The sequence below is a fragment of the Acomys minous genome (assembly GCF_964271855.1).
Source record: "Acomys minous genome assembly, chromosome: 18".
Classification (NCBI taxonomy): domain Eukaryota; kingdom Metazoa; phylum Chordata; class Mammalia; order Rodentia; family Muridae; genus Acomys; species Acomys minous.
Genome location: NC_140501.1, coordinates 50,350,349 through 50,369,979, shown reverse-complemented (window position 1 = coordinate 50,369,979; position 19,631 = coordinate 50,350,349).

Here is a 19,631-nt window from a genome sequence, read left to right as displayed (position 1 = left end):
TTCTCATTAAACTCATGCTGTGTTTTGGGTTGATTCAAAGGCTTCTGAGCCAGCTCCAAAGCCTTTGTGTAGCTTATAATTCACTGTGGTTTGACATGTCTGATGTGGGTGGGAGATGGATGACTTTCCTTTCATATTAACCAAGCCGCCCTCTGCTACTCACTCTGTTCTATTGTCTCACTCCAACAAACAATGAAATCAGCAGGTTGTTTAAAAGCAGTGGGGCTCGGAAGCAATGCTTAAGCCATTCTGCCTTACACACGGCCTTCTAATTACTCTATTTGGCATGTGTTTAAAGTGCACATGCGCGCGCACACACACATACAAGACCCAAATAAACTACAAATATACATTGTTCCTCAGTAACAGCCATAAGGTAGTTGATCATTCTTGAGAGGGAAATACTAAAGCCAAATCAGGGGATGTTGTTTTGCCCTAAATTACTCATGTTAAGCAGAACAAAATACATCGAAGTCAGAAACATTAACCCGTAGCTCATTTGTAGCTGAGGGGGATTCACTAATAAAAGACATCATACAAAACTTGCTGGTTAAAAGTGCATCCTTCTGGACCAAGTTCTCTCTGAACTGTCCCTGAGGGCAGACACAGAGGAAGATGATATCATAGTCTACCAGAAACTGAGATGTATAGAAACCATAGCATCCAACTATAAAGAGAACTATATTAAGAATGCCAAACCAGATCGTTTCTGGTGGCAAAAAAAAAAAACTGGCTTCCACTATTTGAGAAAATAAAAGCCTTTAGAAATAAGTGGACTAAAAGAAAGAGACAGCAATGGTTCATTGTCTTCCAGGAAGGGGCATGAGTTTCTATACACTAGGAGGAGGAGGAGGAGGAGGAGGAGAAGGAGGAGGAGAAGAAGAAGAAGAAGAAGAAGAAGAAGAAGAAGAAGAAGAAGAAGAGGAGGAGGAGGAGGAGGAGGAGGAGGAGGAGGAGGAGGAAGAAGAGAACACTGCCTATCAGCTTGAAGTACACACCTTAAAACAAAGCGATCCTAGAAATTCAGCAATAAAAGAACAGGGAATATATGACAGTTAGGGGCCAATGACTAAGGTAGGGCTAGCTACATGTGTGGTATGGCAGATGAACCCGAAACCCAAGTCCAGGCCGTGAACATCTGAGAGAAGTTTATGGCCCGTGAATGCCTGAATGGCACAGATGATCTTCAGGACTAAACTGAACTGAAAAATGCTTTAGCTCGTTATCTGTACATTAAATGTAGGATTAAGGGCTGTGAAGATGGCTCAGTACAGTGTTCATCATGCAAGCTTGAGAACCTGTGTTCCAATCCTAAGAGCACACATAAAAGCACACATAAAGCCAACCTGTAATGGAGGCTGTGAGAGGAGAGACAGGGATCCCTATAGCAAGCTAGCTGCAGGAGGAGAAAAGTTCAGAGGGAGACCACATCCCAACATATAAGGTGAAGATCAACCGAGGAAGACACCCAACATCTAGCCTGGTTCTCAAGGTGTACACACATGCAAAGATACATATACACATGCACATACAACATATCACACACACACACACACACACACACACACAAATAGAATCATCTAGTCATGTATGTATTTGATCATCTTTTAAACACCCCAGCTTGTATACTGAAGTGACTGAGGAAAGGATATCTATGGTTTAGGTCATTTGATAGTAGGACATAAGGACAGAATTGTTACTCTGAGATTTCCAGGAGCATGTCTTCTGGGGGTCTTTTGTCATGAACAATCCTTACTGAAATGCCTGCTGTTTAATCAGGAAAAAATCCCCTTCCGGGGGGGGGGGGGGAATCCTCCCAGCTCAGACACTTCTGGGCGAGCATTACTCTTCCCATGGAGAATAAAGAAAAACACCTCTGGAGTGGATCTGTTGCCATGGAAACAGGAGTCATACCTGCAGGCAGCTTACATAAATGAGAAGGCCAGGTGGGAATTGCGCAAAACGCAAAGCTCCAAGTCACCACCGTAGAAGCAGCCTCGTTCTTAGGACAAGGACAATGAGGTTCTATTAGTGGCAGACTCATGGATGAAAAATAAAACAGAAATCCAGATTTGTATTTTTACCATAATTCATCAACTCTGAGGCACACCTTATTGTCATGGCTTTTTAATCAGGACATATCTTAGAGCCAGATATATCCAACAATTATAATTAGCAGTATTCTTTCTCTTTCTAGCAGCATCTAAAGTAAAGGGTGTGTGTCTTTTAATCAGTTGTAGCATCTTAGATGTTATGGAATATAAGATCTTCGGGTACGTAAAAGTTGGTAATGATGCATGCAAAAGTTAATGAAAGAAAAAAAACACAGTATAAAGCCCAAACAAGATCAATCATGTAGTCCACGGTCTTCTAAAATATCTTTAAGAGCTGAAGAGGCAGCTCATTGAACATATGCAAGCATAAGAATCTGAGCCTGAATGTGCAGAACCCAGGAAAGCAAGGCGTGGACATTTGCATCTGCAATCCCAGGGCTTCTACAATGAGGTGAGTGATGGAGACCGGATCCCCAGAAGCCTCCTGAGCAGCTAGTCTGGGACACACAGTGACAAAGAACAAGAGATCTTGTCAAAGGGTAGAAATCGAGGCCAACTCCCAAGGTCATCCTCTATCAAGGCACATGAGTGCATTCACACACACACACACACACACACACACACACACACACACACACATAGGAACACACATATGAAAGGGCTATTTGTAAAAGGCCTTTGGTGCTTTTCTCTGGGAGGCAATTGGTAAAGCATATGTGATAAAATTTAAGAGCTCAAATCCCCTACACAAATAGAACATCTCTCCGACTCTAGTGACCAGAGGATGTACAAAGTTCATCTTGCAAATTTAACCAAGAAAGAAAGAAAGAAAGAAAGAAAGAAAGAAAGAAAGAAAGAAAATCACTCAATTGCAAAAACCCAAAGCTGTAGAGATCCAAGGGTCAGCAAACTTTGACCTAGAGACCAAATCCAGCCCTCTGTCTGCCTTTGCCTATAAGGTTTGACTGGAAGTAACCCTTCACAGCACAGCTTGTGTGCTTACAAATTATTTATATCTGCAAACAGAGATGGATACAGGGTATCTACAAAGCCTTCCTACCAGACCTTTCATAGACCACTTGCCCAGCCCCATCTAGACCAAAATCTATCAACACAGTATGAGTTCTAAAACAAATACACACAAACGATAACATTTTTTCCTTCGTTGGGTACAGTGCTCAAGCCATGGCTTGGTGCCACCCATAATTCAAAGCGGATCTTCCCTACTCAGTAAGTCCTCTCTAGGAATGCTCTCCAAGACAAGTCCCACTGTGTGTCTCCTAGGTGGCTCCAAATGCAGGCCCAGTTACATTGACAATGAAGATGAACCACTGCAAAGGTTCAGGCTTAAATAATTTACCAGTTTACCAGAGAAATGTAGTCTAACAAATCAAGTTTCCACTTAGCTTATGCCTAAGATCTCTCTGCTAGACCCAGAAATGCACAGCTCCAAGACATGAATCCTCTCCTCGGAGACTCTAACTTGGTGTTTTATCTAAAGTAGTGTTTCTCAGCCTGTGGGTTGTGACCCCAACAGGGTCATATGTCATATATTCTGCATAACAGGTATTTGCATTATGATTCACAACAGTAACAAAATTACAGTTATGAAGTAACAGCAAAATAATTTAATGGCTAGGGGGTCAACACAACATGAGGAACTGTACTAAGGGTCAACATTAGGAAGGTTGACAACCACTGATTTAAAGGTTTACATACATACATACACACACACACATTAGACAGTACACCTTTATTAAAAATATCACAACATTGATGTGACAGTATATAAATTTGACAAGAAATGTGCTGTTGTGTAAATAAAGTGGCCAAAAAAAATTGAATAGAATGTCCTTGAAAAGATAAGCAATCTTATAAAATTTATTAACTGAATGCAAGTTGACTTTAAAGTTAATAGAAAAGAAAAGATAAATAGTACTATAATCATCGACAAATAGCTTTGGCCTATATTAAAATGTACTGTAAAGTCAGAAATAAACAGTAATATACCACTATGTGAATAGATAAAGCAATAAAACAGTGTGGGAGGCCCAGAAATACACTGAAATGAAAGTTCAAATATAAGAAGTTATATAAAGTATTTCATGTAAGTTGTTAAAAATGACAAATTTTCTTAAAGAAACAGTTTTGGGACTACAGAGTTTCCATCATGAGGGAGATGAAATTAACTCTATATTTCATAGCATACATCATCAAAATCACTTTAGCTGGATCAGAAATTAAACCCTTTTAAAATTAAAATCATAAATAGTGTTATAAAAATACTGGGGGTTTTATTGCAATCTCAGAAAAGTAACAGTTATGCTAAATATAACAAGAAACTGAAAATCATAACTAAAAGCATTGACAGAACTCACGGCATTGACCATAGAGTGCTATCTGGTACCTCATCAGTCTCTTCACCATAAAGAATTATAAAACTGTAAAATAATATGTGAAGAAATTTCTCTGAGCCATTGGCTGGCTGGCAGAACAAAACTATAATTTCTACAAGTAGGAAAATCCTTGAAGTGAATGGAGCTTGGCTGTCCCACCAAGTTGAGGAGGCAGCAGCCAAGAGGTCAGAGAACATGAATCTATAGAAAATGCACAGAAGAGCAAGGAAGGCATATAGAGGGCGAGGCTGTCTGTGTCTGTGAGCCTCGTGGTGAGATCTGGACCATGCATGCTTGAGAACAAGCCTTCCCAAAAGGCAGCTGCCTCCAAGCTGAGGAAGACGCCTGTCAGATCCTGATGAGCTGATAGCAGTGTTAGAGAGCTCTGGCCCTACCTACTTGGAAAGCTCTCGGTTACTCCATCAAGGTCAGTTACCAAAACTATCTTCCTAAGAGTAGGCCTTCTAAAGTCACAGGTGTGCAAACCCACGCCCAGAGCTTCCTGGAAGAGGAACTTCGGAAGCCGACATTCCCTTCTGTTGTGGGTAATTCCCTGGACCAGAGACGTGGAAAATGTATCCTCCCAAATAGGCATGAAACCAAGTCCGCACATGTTCAAAATTGATACGTTTCCAATTTCACCTTGCATCACCTTCTATAATTGAATTAATAATCTTCAAAGAAAGATAACAAAAACCCGGAGTCTTCACATTGCATTCATTATTCCAATTGTCCAGTAGTCAATTTAAAAATGGACCCAAACAGGGAATGTTTTACAAAAGAAAAGAATGGTCTGTCTGCTGGTCGGGATGAGAAGGACACCCAGAGGCTCATATATTTTAATTTCTGGCTCCCAGTTGGTGGACTGTTGAGGAAGGATTAGGAAGTGTGGCCTTGTTGGAGATGAGTCAGGGCTGGGGGCCTTTGAGGGAAAAAAGGTCAGGCCAAATTCCTGCCCCCTCTTGGGTGCTTATGGATCAAATTGTAAGCTTTCAGCTGCTGCACCAGAACATGCCTGCTTGCCTGCCTCCCTGCCTGCCTGCCTCCCTGCCTGCCTCCCTGCCTACCTGCCTGCCTGCCTGCCTACCTGCCTCCCTGCCTGCCTCCCTGCCTGCCTGCCTGCCTGCCTGCCTCCCTGCCTGCCTGCCTGCCTCCCTGCCTGCCTGCCTCCCTCCCTGCCTCCCTGCCTGCCTCCCTGCCTGCCTGCCTGCCTGCCTCCCTGCCTGCCTCCCTGCCTGCCTGCCTGCCTGCCTCCCTGCCTGCCTGCCTCCCTCCCTGCCTGCCTGCCTGCCTGCCTGCCTGCCTCCCTCTCTGCCTCCCTGACTGCCTCCCTCCCTCCCTGCCTGCCTGCCTCCCTCCCTGCATGCCTGCCTGCCTCCCTCCCTGCTTGCCTGCCTGCCTGCCTGCCTCCCTGCCTCCCTGCCTGCCTGCCTGCCTCCCTGCCTCCCTGCCTCCCTGCCTGCCTGCCTCCCTGCCTGCCTCCCTGCCTGCCTGCCTCCCTGCCTGCCTCCCTGCCTGCCTGCCTACCTGCCTCACTGCCTGCCTCCCTGCCTGCCTGCCTGCCTCCCTGACTGCCTCCCTGCCTGCCTGCCTGCCTCCCTGACTGCCTCCCTGACTGCCTGCCTACCTGCCTCACTGCCTGCCTCCCTGCCTGCCTCCCTGCCTCCCTGCCTGCCTGCCTCCCTCCCTGCCTGCCTCCCTGCCTACCTGCCTCACTGCCTGCCTCCCTGCCTGCCTCCCTGCCTCCCTGCCTCCCTGACTGCCTCCCTGACTGCCTCCCTGACTGCCTGCCTCCCTGACTACCTGCTTCCCTGACTACCTGCCTCCCTGCCTCCCTGACTGCCTCCCTGACTGCCTGCCTCCCTGACTACCTGCTTCCCTGACTACCTGTCTCCCTGCCTCCCTGCCTGCCTCCCTGACTGCCTGCCTCCCTGACTACCTGCCTCCCTGACTACCTGTCTCCCTGCCTCCCTGCCTGCCTGCCTGCCTCCCTGCCTGCCTGCTTACCTGCCTCACTGCCTGCCTCCCTGCCTACCTGCCTCACTGCCTGCCTCCCTGCCTACCTGCCTCACTGCCTGCCTCTCTGCCTGCCTCCCTGCCTGCCTGCCTGCCTGCCTGCCTGCCTGCCTGCCTGCCTCCCTGCCTGCCTGCCTGCCTCCCTGCCTGCCTCTCTGCCTGCCTACCTGCCTCCCTGCCTGCCTACCTGCCTGTCTACCTGCCTCCCTGCCTGCCTGCCTGCCTGCCTGCCTGCCTCCCTGCCTGCCTGCCTCCTTGCCTCCCTGCCTCCCTGCCTCCCTGCCTCCCTGCCTGCCTGCCTCCCTGCCTCCCTGCCTCCCTGCCTGCCTCCCTGCCTGCCTCCTTGCCTCCCTGCCTCCCTGCCTCCCTGCCTGCCTGCCTGCCTGCCTCCCTGCCTGCCTCCCTGCCTCCCTGCCTGCCTCCCTGCCTCCCTGCCTCCCTGCCTCCCTGCCTGCCTGCCTGCCTGCCTCCCTGCCTCTCTGCCTCTCTGCCTCCCTGTCTGCCTGCCTACCTGCCTCCCTGCCTGCCTGCCTGCCTACCTGCATCCCTGCCTCCCTGCCTGCCTCCCTGCCTCCCTCACTCTCTGCCTGCCTGCCTGCCTAGATGCTTCCCACCATGATGGCTATGGACTCACGCTCTGAAACAGTAAGCAAGCCTCCCAGTTCAACTATTTCTTTTATAAGTTGCTTTGGTTATGGTTTCTCTTCGTAGCAATAAAAACTGAACTAAAACAGTCAATAAAAACCAAACTGAGATGACCCAGGTACAGTATTTAGCAAAGACTCTAAACATGGACGCTGTGTTGTGCAATTATGACAGCGATATTGTCTCCTCTTCTTTTGACTTCTTTCAAAGTGTGTGCACTAATCAACAGTCTAGTGCTGAGGTATTTTGGCCAATAGGTTACATTATGAGATGCCTTAGGCAAGGTCATAAGAAGCCCTACAGTTTCTACCTCTTTCACCACGGTATGAGCTATTAATTCATAAAGACACTACACAGAGAAATCATGTGTAGGCTCTGGGCTTGACAGTCCAACTGAGCCAACAGTCTCACTTAAGTTGGCTCTAGTTCACAATTGGTATGTCTGTTGCCCATGTGAATATTCCACCTGAGATACCTAGTATGAAGATAAAGTAACAGAAATTATTTCATCTATTTAAGAGGATGAGGGAGAATAAGAGTAAAGAAAATAAACGCATTCTCTATATCTTAAGGGAAAATGCCAAATGGTCTTTATACATATAATAAAGCTTAGGGGAATAGAGTAAGAGTGAAGCAGGAAAAACATGCTTCAAAAATGACAAAAAAAAAAAAAAACTTCGCAAGCAAAAGCCCACTTACAGGGTCAAGAAGCCAAATAAACTCAAGGAAGAACTGACTATGAAGAAAGCCATATACACACATGACTTGGTAGTAACTGTGCTGACTACATTCATGTCAAATTGACTCAAGTTATAGTCATGTCAAAAGAGGAAACCTCAATTAAGAAACTGCCTACATAAGATTGGGCTGAAGGTAAACTTTAGGGCATTTTCTTAATTAGTGATTGATGTGGGAGGGCCCAACCTATAGTGAGTGGTGCCAGCCCTGGGCTTGTGGTCCTGAGTTACATCAGAAAGTAAGATGGGAAGGATGGTAAGTAGCACTTCTCTACAACCTCTGCATCAGCTCCTGCCTCCAGGTTCCTGCCTTATTTTGAGTTCCAATCCTGACTGCCTTCCATGATAAACTGTGATATGGAAAGGTAAGTGAAATAAACCATTGACTCCCCAAGTTGCTTTTGGGCCATGGTGTTTTATCATAGCAATAGAAACCCTAATGAAGACAGCAATCTACAGCTCTCTAATTGGACTTAAAAACCTGTTCAGCGAGAGGAAAATCATGCCTAGTACTGGAAACCCAGCCAAGCACCCAGGGCTAGTGAAGTCATGGATCTTAAAGAACGTACAACCACCACTTTACTAAACCAGCACGATCACACGATCCAGACTACACTCTAAACCTGTGCCCTTGTGCCCACAGACAACTGGAGTCTTTACCCTTCGTCAAGGCAACTTCTCTTCGTGACAGAAGGAGATCATTACAGACAACCACAACCGGCCAAAATGCAAGTTGTGAAACCCAGTCGCAATGGATACATCTACATTTGTAAGGCTCAGGGAACATTGTGGAACAGGAGGTGGAAAGACTGTAAGGACCAGAGGATCAGGAGCTTTGCTGTGGGGTTATGTCTCCTGGTCATACCAGAAGCTTCACCCATGAAGTCTCACCAACACAACTGCTGAGACATGAGCCGATCAAGGACAATAACAAAAATATGCTACAGTAGACGGAGAAGGGGACAGGGAGGAGAGCCCATGAGGACTCACCCTTACACAAAGAACTACAGGCAACTAAAGGATGTTGAGAGCAGAAGAAATAGTCTTCCCTAGGGAAGATCCCGATGACTGGTTATCCAATACCAATAGTCATCCATGAACACATACATACAAGTAACATTAAACAGACTGGGTTGGGTGCATGGATGTATTTAGGAATATACATATATATGTATATATGTATATGAATATAACAACAATTAATGAAAAAAGAGGCCATGAATGTTCAAGAAAGCAAGAAGGAGTAAAAGGGAGAAAATGATGTAATTATATTATAATTTCAAAAAATAAAAATAATAAATAGGCCTTTCTGGAAAAGAAAGCCAGCCATATATCTGAAGATTCTCAGGGAGGGGAGGGGGGAATTATTATAATGACAACTTCAAAATACTGAAATAGAGACTATTATATCCAGGGTAAAAAGTGATTCTTAAGTATGAGAGTTACATGTGATTTTCCAGAAAACCCCAAGCTAGACATTGTTGCCAGTGAACTTTTACTAAACACAGTGACAGCAGGTGACCTTTGGTCCAACAGAAAATCACAACTGTGAAATCTGAACAGCACGATTTAGAAGAAGGAAGGAATAAGAAATAGCAAGAGAGAGAGAGAGAAAGAGAGACAGAGATAGAAGGGGGAAGAAAGAGAGAGAGAGAAACTTGAAGTGTGTCTTCCGTCTCTGATCTATTCAAAAAGTTGTTTGAGGCAAAAATAATAAGCCTGGATGGTGGAGTTCAGAACACAGAGAAGTAAAAGGTATGATAAAAAGTTTACCGAATAGGTAAATGAAATTGATCGCATTTTACCTAAATCACATAGCAAGAAAATTAACATAAACAATATCAAATGAGTGATCACATTTTAAATTTTGGACTACTCTCTGAGTGTGCCCTCTGCACACAGATGACCATCTGTTCAATGTTAGTCTGCAGTTTCCATTTAGGCAAACTAGTAGTGTTGATACAGGAGAAACAAAGTAAATATGTGAGTGGGCTCGTGAGTGGGCTCAGACACTGCCCTTCACTTTGTGTCAAATACCTATGTATTTCTCCCTATTCCTGCTGATAATCTTGTCTTAGAAACAACATGAGTGCAAATTCTAAAACCGTTTCAATACGTTTAGGCTTTAGGAAAGGAAGGTACAAGGACCTTGACCTTGAAAGAGAGATCCTTCTGCCTCAGCCTCCCAAAGGCTGGAACTATAGCCCCACCACACTCACCTCAATAATTTGCCATTCAATATATCTATCATCACATCAGATGTCTATAAAGCCTGATGGATACAAATGTGTGCAAATTTCTGTCCCCTTTACTAACCCTTACCAAACAATTGGAAGTGAAATATTTCAGTCACATGAAGCCATATATAGCAGGAAAAGGGCACTGTTGATCGAAAATCGGCTAGTTGGGTGGCAGGGCCAGTGGGAAAACTCCAAAGCCCACTCCAGAGGCCTGGCCAGATGCATTCATATCATCAGGACCACAGAGGACTTTCCCACCCAGGCCAGAAGCACTTGCCCGCGCTCATTCCCTCAGTGTTCTGCTCTGTTGGTCTCTTGGAAAGGATTCTGCCTAACTGAAGGCAGGGTTTACCCAGGACCAAGAAAGAAGCATGCTGTTGCTTTCCTAGAGCAATAAGTGACAGGTGGGGCTTTAGCGTATTCTGGATTCTTACACTGGTCATCTCTGGGTTTGATTCCATTTCCTTCTGTGACATGCTACCAGTTAGACCGCTGGTCTCCATCATTATAGAAAAGAGCGTGACAGTGCCTCAAAAAATATAAAGTACAAATTCCAAATTACCAGCAATCTCTCTATTGGGAATACATCCAACAGAAAGGAATTCAGTAGGCCAACGAGATTCTTGAAGTCCCTATTTGTTGCAGCACTGCTCACAATAACCAAGACAAGGAATCAGCCCACGCGTCCAAAAATAAATGAATGAGATAAAGACAATGTGGTGTGTGGCAATGTGTAAGCCATAAAAGCAAACGAAAGGAGCCAGACACAGAACACAGTTTCTGCATGTTCCCACTCATATGTGAAAGCTTAAAAAGCTAAGTTCACAGGAGGAAATTGGAAGCTAAGTAGATAGGCAGGAGGAGATAGAGAAAAATGGTAGATAGTGGGTAGCAGAACACAGAGTAGAGGAAAAAATTCCAACAAAGCAATCATTTACTGCATATATATTTCTTGTGGGTTATGATTTTTAACATAATTGTACATTCCTGCTATAGTAGTAGCAACATTCACATTTGTAGGACCATTTCTCTCAGTGACTCTTTACAAAGGCACAATCAAGTAGGACATATGTTTACAATAACAAATTTAATATAGACAGTTGAAGCAGATGTGGAATTGGACCAACATATGAAGTATTAAATACCTGTGTGCGGGTTAACTCAATCATTTCCACTCCGAAGTATTTATACTCTTCAACCCTTGTCTCTAGAGGCGATGGCAGCTCTAGTGTCCATCGGACCAACACCCACTTTAACATGTCGCAACTGAACGTCCACACGCATGGAGAGGTGAAGGAACTAACTCGGATTTTAAAAATGAATTCTTATACAAAATCCAAAAAAAATTCTCTTTCTACTTCGGCTAAACCTATGAAAACTGAAGCCTTTCCCCTCTGTGTGGCCATTCAGTAATTCAGCTATTTTACATTAAATGGTACATTTGAGGATTAACCAAATTGAAGGCAGCCATCCAATCACAGTGCTTAAAGTTAAGGAAATAGAATAAGTTAGAAACCAGGTGAGTTGTTTCTACAATGGGAAGTGTTAGTCTCAAAGGAACAGATGTTCATAGAAAGCAGAACATATACTTAAATAGAAAAGTTTAGACGCTCCTGTGAGGGTTCATCTTGATGGTCAGTTTGATACTTATCCAGGCACATAGGTACATTTACCCCAATTAATATACTGTGGTTCGGGGGCTCTATTAAAATGAAAACCTAGAAGTCCAAATGTTATAATTTAGTTTCTTTGCTGTGACAAATATCATGATGAAAAAGCAGCATAGGCCAGGAGAATTGACTGCACCTTACAGGTGGCAGTCTGTCATTAAGGGAAGAAACTATGTTGCTTGATGGCTTAGTCGCTGATCCATCCTTAGCTAGCTTTCTCATTCGACCCCAGGATTACCTGCCCAGGGAATGGTGCCACCCAGGGTAGACTGGGCTCTTCTATATATATTAATAATCAAGACAATTTCTCTAGGCCACCTGACCTAGGAAATTGATTCCCTTTCTTGGATGACTCTAGACTATTATCAAGTTGGCCATTAAAGCTGATTAGGACAACAACCTAACGGCACGTTTGCAATCCCAGCTGCTCAGGAAACTGAGACAAGAGGATCTCAAATCTCAGGCTTGAATGGACTACAAAATGAGCTCAAGTCCAGCCTAAGCAACTTAGAGAGCCATCGTCTCAAAATAAAAAGTATAAATGCCTGAGGTTAAAGTTCAATGCTAAAGGCTACCAAGAAGAGACTTGATACCCTATGAGCATATACAGGGGGAGGAGGTCCCGCTCAGTCACAGTCATAGGGGAGGGGAGTAAGGGAAAAATGGGAGGGAGGGAGGAATGGGAGGATACAAGGGAGGGGATAACCATTGAGATGTAATATGAATAAATTAATAAAATTTTTGAAAAAGAGTGAAAAAAGTTCAATGCTAAAAATACTTGCTTCCCACGAAGAAGAAAAAGAAGGAATGATAACGCAGAACTTAGAAATGACAGGGTGGTTTCGATTAGGGCTGTACCCTTAAACTGAAACTGTATACACACACACACACACACACACACACACACACACACACACACACACACTGGAGCTGAAGAACTTCAACCAATTAAAACAAAACAAAAAACAAGATACAAGCCACACCCCTGGCACTAGAGCAGTTTCTGAATCCAGTTAGTTCACCCAGCAATAAGGTAAGGCTGGGGATCTTTTGCTCCCATTGTCCGCAATCCTCTACACCCACACTTACTACACTTTGTATTTTTCATCACAGAGTAAATTCCTTTCGGCAGTAGCTACTGGATCCTGCAGCAAAGCCCAGGGCTTTCTCAGTAAACTGACCCCTCCCTGTGAAACACCATTTGACAGTTAGTGGCTTCCCGTTGACCTTCCTAAAAGAGTTGGGCTCTCTGGCTCTCCTCCACATGAATGGCTAATGGCAGAATTTCAGGAGTCTGAGGAGGGACTCAGAGGAACCAGAGGATAATCCCATGACTTGAAAAGCTCTTCTGAAGAAATGACATTTATTTGAAAGGGTATGCTCATGCAACACAAAGGTGAGCGAGCATGCTCAGAACCTTGGCCACTGCGGGCATGGGCAGGTCCAGCCTGTGAGGAGACCAAGGGCAGAGGAGGTTTCCAGGGAGACGACTCTACAGGGTCATCTGGAAAGACGCTGGGCTTGTGGATAAGCCTCTGCTGTCAGTCTACTTCTGAACTACTTTGCCGAACAAAAGAATGACAGAGACACAGACACAGAGAGACAGAGACTCCAACTTTTACAACAGCTCATCCTTTCAAACAATCTATTTTTTTTCAAACTCTGTTAAATATCACATCAGAACTACACTCGTCTCATCTCTCATGTTTGACGTTAAATGGAATGACTCATTTCCCATCGTCTCCCATCACCCAAAGTCTGTTGTGAGTGATTTCAACAGCAAATGAGCACACACACACACTCATGCAGGCATGCACACACACACACAGGCACACGTGGAGGTGAGGGGCTGCCCTTCCTTTGTTAACAGTGGAGGATGGCTACCTGAACAAATTATCATCTGCACAAAGAAGGGAAGAACTGGGATTATCTTTAAATTTTGTGGAATGAAGGGACCATGGTTCCAATGCCCCCCCCCCAACATACTCTGCCTTTTTTACTTTTTTTGAGCTAAATTTTTCTGTCTTAGTGACTCTATTGATGACATTTTTCCCTTGGAGGAAGGATTTCACCAGTTCCTCTAAAAACTCTTTCCCTACCCTCCCTCCCTCCCTCTTCTCCTCCTTTTCCTTTTCCCACCCCCCACCCCCCCTTCCTTAGGAGTGTCACTGGAGAGTGTGGGATGACAAGTTCTCAAAAATGCTGGCCTGGAGGCCAGAGCATATTTTCTATGCACTTGGATTTCCATTTATCCCACTAAATTTCCTTTCAGTTAATTTTCAAGGGGCCAGAAGAGTTCATTTTCCAAAGCTGACAAGAAATGTGTTCCTAGGTACAAATAAATTGGCACTTGGTGACCAGGTATTGCTACCATGATAAAATCCCTGTCATGTTAGCTCTCACTGGGCAATCTGAACTCTGCTGCTCTAACAGAGTACTTGACAGAGCAATCAGGAGATTTTGATACACCTTTAATAATTATCTAGATCCAGCCACGGCTGTACCTTAATCATACTCTTGTCGAAAGCGTATTAAATGCAGCTTGATCTGAATCACCCCAATGAATCTCTTGGCAGGATTTGCAAATGTCAAGTAAATATCTCTGCTCTCTTAATCCGGCCCTTCTGTCAACTTGTCGGGTGATTTGTACAAAAGCCCACCCACCCCACCTCACCCCCAAATCCTCCCCCCCCACCACACACACACACACACACACACACACACACACACACACACATGCACTTCCTTTCTCAGCCAATAAACTAGCAATAATAGATGTGTCTAGCACTCAGAAATGGCTGCAAGACACTCCTTTGTATTTGGACAGCATTTTGCAAATGACAAGCTGGCTTGAGGCTAAAGATGTCAGGATGACATTTCAACCCAGGTTGTGAGAGCGGACATTTCTTTCATTTCAATTTCACACACCCTTGACATCTTCAACCAGCCCTGCCCTGTGAGCCACGGTTTCACACTGAGCATGTGCTGCTCTGCACTCTGGTTTGAGCATTCATGACTTTGCCCATGATTCTCCTGTATTCTCACAGTGTTAAGACAACTCCAACCAGTAGGCAGAGAGGTAGGTGAGGCCTCACGGTAAACCTTGGTGCTCTTACCATTTGAATTTCTGCTAATTTCTGGGTACAAAGTCTTCTCAAACATCCATAGTATAAGAGACGGCTCAGTTCCCAAGGTGTTCTAAACGGACTCCTGCACCCAGTGAAATACAAACCCCTTCTTGTAAAGTCACTGGACAGCACGCAGCTGTGTCCCCTGCCTGCTTCCTTTACCTAGCCCTGTAGAATATATCTAAGGCACCAAGAGATGACGGAAATGTCGCAACGGGCTATTCACCCTAGAATAAAAATGGCTAGAAGAAAATATGCCAAGCAGAGAAACACATGAAAAATAGGCCCTTTTTTACCTTCAGTATGGGAGATCCACGCTCACTTCCTTCTTGAACTAGAATCTCCTTTGTAAATCAAGGAGTTTAAGCATCCCTGTGTGGTACCTGATATATCCCCTTCAACTGACCTACACAACTTGGATGTCGGGGTGGAGAAACCACTTAAACTTACCTAAAGTGTATTTCTCTAGGAGACAGCACTGGAACAGTATATGTTGTGAAAATTGAGAACTCATAGGCTGCAAGTTCTTATAGGTCTCAGGTGATGGTCATCAACAAATAAACATACCCCCACCCCAGGAAGCATTTTCAGGAATTGAAAGAATAACCAATCAAACAGAGCCAAGGTGAGCTCTCTCTCTCTCTCTCTCTCTCTCTCGCTCTCTCTCTCTCTCTCTCTCTCTCTCTCTCTCTCTCTCTCTCTCTCTCTCTCTCTCTCTCTCTCTCTCTCCCCCCCCTCTCAAGCATCGCCACATCATCAGTTGGCTTGAGCGCCCTCATGTGTCTCAACAGAGGAATGTCACTCAAAGTCTTCCACCAGGTTCTTCTGAAGGACAAGTTGGAAGCCACATCTCTTTGGGCTTGCTTCAGGAGCTTCTTAGTAGACTAAGATCCACAGGCTCTCCTGGGACTCAGAGGAGCATGTCCTCCATGATAAGGAGGGACATCACAACTTAGACCTGGAGGAATGGGAAGAGAAGCGTGGCCAATTTCAACTCATCTGTTCTGGTTTTAGCCTGTCAGGTCGTCTTGTCTTCTTTTTTCCTACCCCCACCCCAACTCAGTGCCCCTTAAGGGGAAAGGATCCAAGCATGGATACTTTTGCTACCACTGTGGTGGCCTTGCTACTAAAGCAAGCTTATCTCAGCTTTTCCATATCCCCAGCACAGTGAGGCTAATCCATGCTTCTCCCATATTATCTTCTCTTGGGGTCCCAGTTTTCCACTTTTCTCCCAGCTAATCCATCTCCGTATCCATGCCTGGAGTACAAGAGAGAGTCACCTGGTAAATGAGAAACAAATCCAAACCTATATGCTGGGTTCCGATCTACTTGCCTTAGAACATTTCCAGAAAAATACTTGCGACATACATCCCTTAGCAACTAGCCTTGAGTTTCCTAGAGCTCAGGAAAAGGGCAAATAAATCGACATTCCCCATTACTGCTGTCCAGAGCACATAGTGACCCTCTATAAGCCAGCAGAGGTGGGAGTGAGGGCCATGGCAAATGAGGGAGCAGGTGCATGAATTTACCTTCTTAATGAATTTTCTTTTCTTGCTCGCCCCCTCCCCATTCCTTGGTAGAGTTTAAAGTATATACAAGAGCCAATTTTACTTGGGAATTTAAGAAGTTCTACACAGAAACCGTGCACCTCTATTGGGGGAAAAAGAGAAAGGAGGAAAATTGTTTTCCCATCATCTTCTTTCCATTTTTCCATCTTATCTTGAGGTTAGGAAGACATAAGTCCCCAGTCTAACAGAAAACACGCAGGCCAGGAATCGCCAAAGAAAAGTGGTCCAACCTTGGTCTGTATGTCGGATCGACCTTGCAGGGCTTTGAATCCTGTTAACAGAAAATTCACCAAGAAATGCAGCCTTGGGCTCCTCTCACCAAAAAGGCAAAAAGCTGTTCCCTGCTTAGCTTGAAGCTAGCCAAATCCAACAAAGCCTCAGAGAGTTTTGGCTTAATCTTCTCACTGAACTCCAGCCAGCGCTCCACAAATGCAGCCAGGGCATCGTCACCCAGCCTTTGCTCTTGGCAACTTCTCTCTCATGCTTCTTAGCACTTTCTTGGCTTGGGGGCAATAGCAGAGGTACCTTCCCCTCCCGCCCACTGCCCCCACGGGCACCTCCAACTGTGTAGCTTGGCTTTGAAAGGTTCCCCACCCACTGAAAGTACAGTCAAGACTTTTGTTAGGTAATCTACAACCCTAGCCGAATGCCAGAAAATGTCTGCCTTATGGAAATGCTAGATCTTTCTTGCAATTAAAAATTCATAGCCAAAAAAATAAGACAGGAAAAAGTCCGATGTACGTGACTTACCTAACTTAAAAAGGGGTCTTTTCCAAGAACATCGTTAGGTATGTTCCTAAGATGCATTTATTCAAAGCATCTTTCATATTGATCCTTCTTTCTTCCTTGCTGTCACCATAGCAATATCAGCAACCCAAATGCTCATGAAGCTCCAATCTTTTCTTCTGCAAGTTATTGCCTGTATGCTAACAAGCTCTTCCCCAGGCATAACCTTCCTGTTGAAGAGCCCTAACGCCTCCTGTTATAAGATAAAATTCTGTTATAAGATTCTGAAAGCTGACCTTCAGACTCTTCTGTGTTCTCTCAACACACCCCCAGGGAAAGTTGCAAAGGAATCCCTGTATCACCTACAGAGTTGCCAAGAGCTCTGGCCCCGCCATCTCAAAATCCTGCACACAGCACAGTGATGGTGGACGTTCCGATAGCCTCAAACTATGGGCTTCTGTGAAGGAAGTTAGCTTTGGGCAGTTGTGTGTACCTTCAGCCCCCTCCTTTGTCAGTGTTTGCACATTAGGGTGACTGATCACCATTTTATTTCTTTGAATGACACCCTATGTGCCATTGTGAAACACTTGGCACAATTAGCAACTAACCTCTAGATATATAGTTGTAAGTGAGCAAATTGGGGAGTGAAAAGTCAACATCAAACACACACACACACACACACACACACACACACACACACACACGAGCACAACATACCCTGAGTCATTGTGTTCTGGTAAGAGCTTCAGAGAACTGGGAAAAGGAGTTGGATTATCAGAGGAAAGCCATCTCACTTCCAAGCTGAAGGACCAGCCAGAGGTCAAGTGTAGATCCTTGAGCAGGGCACAATGCTAAGGAAGTGGGGGGATCCTCAGGAATGGAAGTCAAAACCTCCTTCCTGGTAGACTGTGCACCTATATTCTTACTCCCTCTTAGAAAAGTAACACTGAGTGATCTATTTTTGCAGTGCCATATATGCTCTATTCCTGCCAAACGCCATCAACAATCCACCACAGAGCTTTCCAGAATAAGACTTTTATGAAACACAAGCTAGCATCCCTCTTTTCTTAATTTAAATCCTCACTCACTTCTTGAAGGCCTTTCCATGAAAAACCTTCTTCGCTTTTCTACCTGTTTCTCAGGCAAAGTCATGGCATTTTTAACTTGTAGATGGTGTCCCAAGGTTGCTTATCTCCCCAACTAAATTTCAAGTGTTTTAAGTCAAGAATCACCTTTGCCTTCTAGATTTCTTCACTGTTACCCTCCCTGACACACTGAGCTTACCCAGCTTTAGAAGGAAATAGAGAAATGATAATACTGTTGATAAAGGAAAACTAGAATAGACAAATTAAACACTTTACATAATCAATCAAAAGATGACATCAATTCATTGAAATATGAAATTTTTTCCAATTTTTAATATATTTAATATATATTAATATATTTTCTGTGCCTTTTATTCTTTCTAGCCTCATTGTAGCAAACAACCTTGCTTTCTGGCAATCTTTTTTTTTTTTTCTTCTTGCAAAGGATGGCCTTAGCAAAGCATCCCTGCATATTTGTATGCACACACACACACACACACACACACACACACACACACACACACACACACATTCAGTAAGAGTCCTGATTCTTGGCTTGATGTGTGATAACAAAATAAGCTTTTTTTTTTTTTTTAGCTTTCATGTGAAGGTCCAGGATTCAACCTAAAGCCATTGGCTCTGTTTCTTTGCAAAACTCTACTGTCCACATCTGAAGAATGACCAAAAGTTCTTTCTCACTAACCTCCTGAAAAAAAAATGTTCAGGGTTTTATTGTTTAATCCTTTCACCTCAGCCCAGCCCTTAATGACCACCTTCCTACCCTGAGAAGTCCTCTCGTGGACCATTAACCTCCTTCACAACTCACAGACAAGCCTTCCTCTTGCCTACACTCCACTTATAAGAAAATATGAGCTGCTATATTGGGCATGGTTTGTGATTCCACTATAATTTTCCCATTAAGTCTCCAGTTTATCAGTCTCCTCTCCTACACATGCTGGTCTTTCCCTACCCTTTCTTCCCAGTCACGCACCCCCACCCCCCACCCCCGCCCAAACCCCCGCCCCTGCCTCTTCCCCAACCCCCAAGAAATGAACTGGTTTACCCAGCAGGTTTAGTCTTGCTTTGACCAGCTCATTGTTTCAACGTGATTATGAAGCTGCTGGACTTGAATACACAGTTTATTAATTTTCAGGCATTTGCCGCGCTCCTCTGTGGCGTGTGGTGTGAGTAGGTGTGCATGTGTGCACAAACAATAACCAACACTCCTAGAGTTGGCAGAAGCCAACTGGTGACTAAGAAGACAGTGTTGATTGGTGTGGTCCAGGACCGGGATGTAGCCAGTTAATGGCACGCAGGCCAGCATGCATGAAGCTGTGGGCTCAGGCAAACCTCTCTGTTATTGCAG